Genomic DNA, 4,998 nt, shown 5'->3' with positions numbered 1-4,998 from the left:
TGAGGTAAGAGAAAGAAGAGAGGAAAGGAGGGGAAGAATAAACAAAATAGTAAGCTCTCTGTTCCGTAATCACGTGTGGTTAATGTCTGACTCTGAACGACAAGTCAACACAACAAGCGCCTGTCTAGTAAACAGGAGATCCTGGCTTGGAATCCCAGCGGTGCCTTTTCCTTTGGTAATCTTTAATCAGTAACTGCTACAATGAGTAAATCAACCCCTTTTTTATTGGTGTCAGACTATGACTAACAGTATGCAGAGCTTTGGTGTGTGCTTTGACTTGCAGATAATCATCAGACCACTGGGATTTACATATGCATAGTAAATTTATTATTTGCCTCAAATATTAGCAGCACTACTGTTATTTTATAGGAAGGTTGGCCAAGGAACCAACTTCTTCGCATGGGCTCTGTGGCGCAATGGATAGCGCGTTGGACTTCTAGATAAATAGCTGGAGCAATTCAAAGGTTGTGGGATCGAGTCCCACCAGATTCTAGAGTGTTTCCTCTTCTTTATAGCTCTGTCTACTACCTTTTTGTACTTTTATTTGCAAGATTTTCTCTAGTCTTTTTACCTAATTAATAGCAATTTCAAACTTTCAGAAATATTCTGTTTGATGTTGGGGTATTGGAACATATTTGTGCTGCAGAAGATTCTGCATGTATTTGTGAAAAGTGAGATGAAGCAGTTTGAAATGTAGGATTTTAGCCTTTTCTGAATCAGAATGATGTTTGCTGATCCATTAAAAGATGTTTAAACAGAACCTGAAGGGTAAACAAAAGATGCTAAGTTTCGTGTGTACATTCTGCGTGACAAGGTCTAGTACTCTGTACATGTATATGATAGGTTTAAGCAATTGAGACAAACTTTCAGAGTTGATGTTATTTGTTTCTGGAAAATGCAGAGGTTCCTAATCAGGGAAGTTGTTTTTGCTGTCTGTGTAAAGTTTGTATGCAAGAGAATGTTTTTGAGTTTGCCTGAAGCTACATTGTATTGATATAGAAAACCAGTCATGTAGGGCACCGTGGCTTAGTTGGTTATAGCGCCTGTCTAGTAAACAGGAGATCCTGGGTTCGAATCCCAGCGGTGCCTTTTCCTTGGGTAATCTTTAATCAGTAACTGCTACAATGAGTAAATCAACCCTTTTTTTATTGGCGTCAGACTATGACTAACAGTATGCAGAGCTTTGGTGTGTGCTTAGACTTGCAGATAATCATCAGACCACTGGGATTTACATATGCATAGTAAATTTATTATTTGCCTCAAATATTAGCAGCACTACTGTTATTTTATAGGAAGGTTGGCCAAGGAACCCGTTTCTTCACCTGGGCTCTGTGGCGCAATGGATAGCGCATTGGACTTCTAGATAAATAGCTGGAGCAATTCAAAGGTTGTGGGATCGAGTCCCACCAGAGTCTAGAGTGTTTCCTCTTCTTTATAGCTCTGTCTACTACCTTTTTGTACTTTTATTTGCAAGATTTTCTCTAGTCTTTTTACCTAATTAATAGCAATTTCAAACTTTCAGAAATATTCTGTTTGATGTTGGGGTATTGGAACATATTTGTGCTGCAGAAGATTCTGCATGTATTTGTGAAAAGTGAGATGAAGCAGTTTGAAATGTAGGATTTTAGCCTTTTCTGAATCAGAATGATGTTTGCTGATCCATTAAAAGATGTTTAAACAGAACCTGAAGGGTAAACAAAAGATGCTAAGTTTCGTGTGTACATTCTGCGTGACAAGGTCTAGTACTCTGTACATGTATATGATAGGTTTAAGCAATTGAGACAAACTTTCAGAGTTGATGTTATTTGTTTCTGGAAAATGCAGAGGTTCCTAATCAGGGAAGTTGTTTTTGCTGTCTGTGTAAAGTTTGTATGCAAGAGAATGTTTTTGAGTTTGCCTGAAGCTACATTGTATTGATATAGAAAACCAGTCATGTAGGGCACCGTGGCTTAGTTGGTTATAGCGCCTGTCTAGTAAACAGGAGATCCTGGGTTCGAATCCCAGCGGTGCCTTTTCCTTGGGTAATCTTTAATCAGTAACTGCTACAATGAGTAAATCAACCCTTTTTTTATTGGCGTCAGACTATGACTAACAGTATGCAGAGCTTTGGTGTGTGCTTAGACTTGCAGATAATCATCAGACCACTGGGATTTACATATGCATAGTAAATTTATTATTTGCCTCAAATATTAGCAGCACTACTGTTATTTTATAGGAAGGTTGGCCAAGGAACCCGTTTCTTCACCTGGGCTCTGTGGCGCAATGGATAGCGCATTGGACTTCTAGATAAATAGCTGGAGCAATTCAAAGGTTGTGGGATCGAGTCCCACCAGAGTCTAGAGTGTTTCCTCTTCTTTATAGCTCTGTCTACTACCTTTTTGTACTTTTATTTGCAAGATTTTCTCTAGTCTTTTTACCTAATTAATAGCAATTTCAAACTTTCAGAAATATTCTGTTTGATGTTGGGGTATTGGAACATATTTGTGCTGCAGAAGATTCTGCATGTATTTGTGAAAAGTGAGATGAAGCAGTTTGAAATGTAGGATTTTAGCCTTTTCTGAATCAGAATGATGTTTGCTGATCCATTAAAAGATGTTTAAACAGAACCTGAAGGGTAAACAAAAGATGCTAAGTTTTGTGTGTACATTCTGCGTGACAAGGTCTAGTACTCTGTACATGTATATGATAGGTTTAAGCAATTGAGACAAGCTTTCAGAGTTGATGTTATTTGTTTCTGGAAAATGCAGAGGTTCCTAATCAGGGAAGTTGTTTTTGCTGTCTGTGTAAAGTTTGTATGCAAGAGAATGTTTTTGAGTTTGCCTGAAGCTACATTGTATTGATATAGAAAACCAGTCATGTAGGGCACCGTGGCTTAGTTGGTTATAGCGCCTGTCTAGTAAACAGGAGATCCTGGGTTCGAATCCCAGCGGTGCCTTTTCCTTGGGTAATCTTTAATCAGTAACTGCTACAATGAGTAAATCAACCCTTTTTTTATTGGCGTCAGACTATGACTAACAGTATGCAGAGCTTTGGTGTGTGCTTAGACTTGCAGATAATCATCAGACCACTGGGATTTACATATGCATAGTAAATTTATTATTTGCCTCAAATATTAGCAGCACTACTGTTATTTTATAGGAAGGTTGGCCAAGGAACCAGTTTCTTCACCTGGGCTCTGTGGCGCAATGGATAGCTCATTGGACTTCTAGATAAATAGCTGGAGCAATTCAAAGGTTGTGGGATTGAGTCCCACCAGAGTCGAGAGTGTTTCCTCTTCTTTATAGCTCTGTCTACTACCTTTTTGTACTTTTATTTGCAAGATTTTCTCTAGTCTTTTTACCTAATTAATAGCAATTTCAAACTTTAAGAAATATTCTGTTTGATGTTGGGGTATTGGAACATATTTGTGCTGCAGAAGATTCTGCATGTATTTGTGAAAAGTGAGATGAAGCAGTTTGAAATGTTGGATTTTAGCCTTTTCTGAATCAGAATGATGTTTACTGATCCATTAAAAGATGTTTAAACGGAACCTGAAGGGTAAACAAAAGATGCTAAGTTTTGTGTGTACATTCTGCGTGACAAGCTTTCAGAGTTGATGTTATTTGTTTCTGGAAAATGCAGAGGTTCCTAATCAGGGAAGTTGTTTTAGCTGTCTGTGTGAAGTTTGTATGCAAGAGAATGTTTTTGAGTTTGCCTGAAGCTATATTGTGTTGATATAGAAAACCAGTCAGGTAGGGTGCCGTGGCTTAGTTGGTTGTACCGCCTGTCTAGTAAACAGGAGATCCTGGCTTGGAATCCCAGCGGTGCCTTTTCCTTGGGTAATCTTTAATCAGTAACTGCTACAATGAGTAAATCAACCCTTTTTTTATTGGCGTCAGACTATGGCTAACAGTATGCAGAGCTTTGGTGTGTGCTTAGACTTGCAGATAATCATCAGACCACTGGGATTTACATATGCATAGTAAATTTATTATTTGCCTCAAATATTAGAAGCATCACTGTTATTTTATATGAAGGTTGGCCAAGGAACCCGTTTCTTCACCTGGGCTCTGTGGCGCAATGGATAGCGCATTGGACTTCTAGATAAATAGCTGGAGCAATTCAAAGGTTGTGGGATCGAGTCCCACCAGAGTCGAGAGTGTTTCCTCTTCTTTATAGCTCTGTCTACTACCTTTTTGTACTTTTATTTGCAAGATTTTCTCTAGTCTTTTTACCTAATTAATAGCAATTTCAAACTTTCAGAAATATTCTGTTTGATGTTGGGGTATTGGAACATATTTGTGCTGCAGAAGATTCTGCATGTATTTGTGAAAAGTGAGATGAAGCAGTTTGAAATGTAGGATTTTAGCCTTTTCTGAATCAGAATGATGTTTGCTGATCCATTAAAAGATGTTTAAATGGAACCTGAAGGCTAAACAAAAGATGCTAAGCTTTTGTGTGTACATTCTGTGTGACCAGGTCTCCTACTCTGTACATGTATATGTACATGTGATGTTTTTTGTTTCTGGAAAATGCAGAGGTTCCTATTCAGGGAAGTTGTTTTTTCTGTCTGTGTGAAGTTTGTATGCAAGAGAATGTTTTTGAATTTGCCTGAAGCTATATTGTATTGATATAGATTACCTTTCAGGTAGGGCGCAGTGGCTTAGTTGGTTGTAGTGCCTGTCTAGTACACAGGAGATCCTGGGCTTGAATCCCAACAGTGCATTTTCCTTGGGTAATCTTTAATCAGTAACTGCTACAATGAGTAAATCAACCCTTTTTTATTGGCGTCAGACTATGACTAACAGTATGCAGAGCATAACAACCCAATCAGAATCAACAGCGCTTCGTGATGTCCGAGTACTAGCAACTTATATATATATAATATTGCCGTTAAGTAAATTCTACTCAGCTAATTTTATTATTAAAGCAATATTTGTGTTACATACAATTAATAAAAACATTAAAAACTCGATTTGATTTTAAACTACATATATTCTTATTTTATTATGTGTTGGT

At 37.8% G+C, this 4,998-nt stretch overlaps 6 non-coding genes across 6 annotated transcripts; all 6 read left to right on the top strand.

Annotated features, from left to right (window-relative positions):
• Nucleotides 1–1,015: 1,015 nt before the first annotated feature.
• trnat-agu (transfer RNA threonine (anticodon AGU)) lies at nucleotides 1,016–1,089 on the top strand. The gene has a single exon. It is a non-coding gene; the product is annotated as a tRNA-Thr (tRNA).
• Nucleotides 1,090–1,325: 236 nt separating this feature from the next.
• trnar-ucu (transfer RNA arginine (anticodon UCU)) lies at nucleotides 1,326–1,415 on the top strand. The gene is given in 2 exon segments: nucleotides 1,326–1,362; nucleotides 1,380–1,415. It is a non-coding gene; the product is annotated as a tRNA-Arg (tRNA).
• A 523-nt stretch (nucleotides 1,416–1,938) lies between these two features.
• trnat-agu (transfer RNA threonine (anticodon AGU)) lies at nucleotides 1,939–2,012 on the top strand. Its single transcript has one exon. It is a non-coding gene; the product is annotated as a tRNA-Thr (tRNA).
• A 236-nt stretch (nucleotides 2,013–2,248) lies between these two features.
• On the top strand, nucleotides 2,249–2,338 carry trnar-ucu (transfer RNA arginine (anticodon UCU)). Its single transcript is given in 2 exon segments — nucleotides 2,249–2,285; nucleotides 2,303–2,338. It is a non-coding gene; the product is annotated as a tRNA-Arg (tRNA).
• A 523-nt stretch (nucleotides 2,339–2,861) lies between these two features.
• On the top strand, nucleotides 2,862–2,935 carry trnat-agu (transfer RNA threonine (anticodon AGU)). The gene has a single exon. It is a non-coding gene; the product is annotated as a tRNA-Thr (tRNA).
• A 1,110-nt stretch (nucleotides 2,936–4,045) lies between these two features.
• On the top strand, nucleotides 4,046–4,135 carry trnar-ucu (transfer RNA arginine (anticodon UCU)). The gene is given in 2 exon segments: nucleotides 4,046–4,082; nucleotides 4,100–4,135. It is a non-coding gene; the product is annotated as a tRNA-Arg (tRNA).
• Nucleotides 4,136–4,998: the final 863 nt, after the last annotated feature.

Source organism: Salminus brasiliensis, chromosome 4 (assembly GCF_030463535.1).
Source record: "Salminus brasiliensis chromosome 4, fSalBra1.hap2, whole genome shotgun sequence".
In the NCBI taxonomy this organism is placed as follows: domain Eukaryota; kingdom Metazoa; phylum Chordata; class Actinopteri; order Characiformes; family Bryconidae; genus Salminus; species Salminus brasiliensis.
This window is presented reverse-complemented; position numbering and strand designations above follow the sequence as displayed.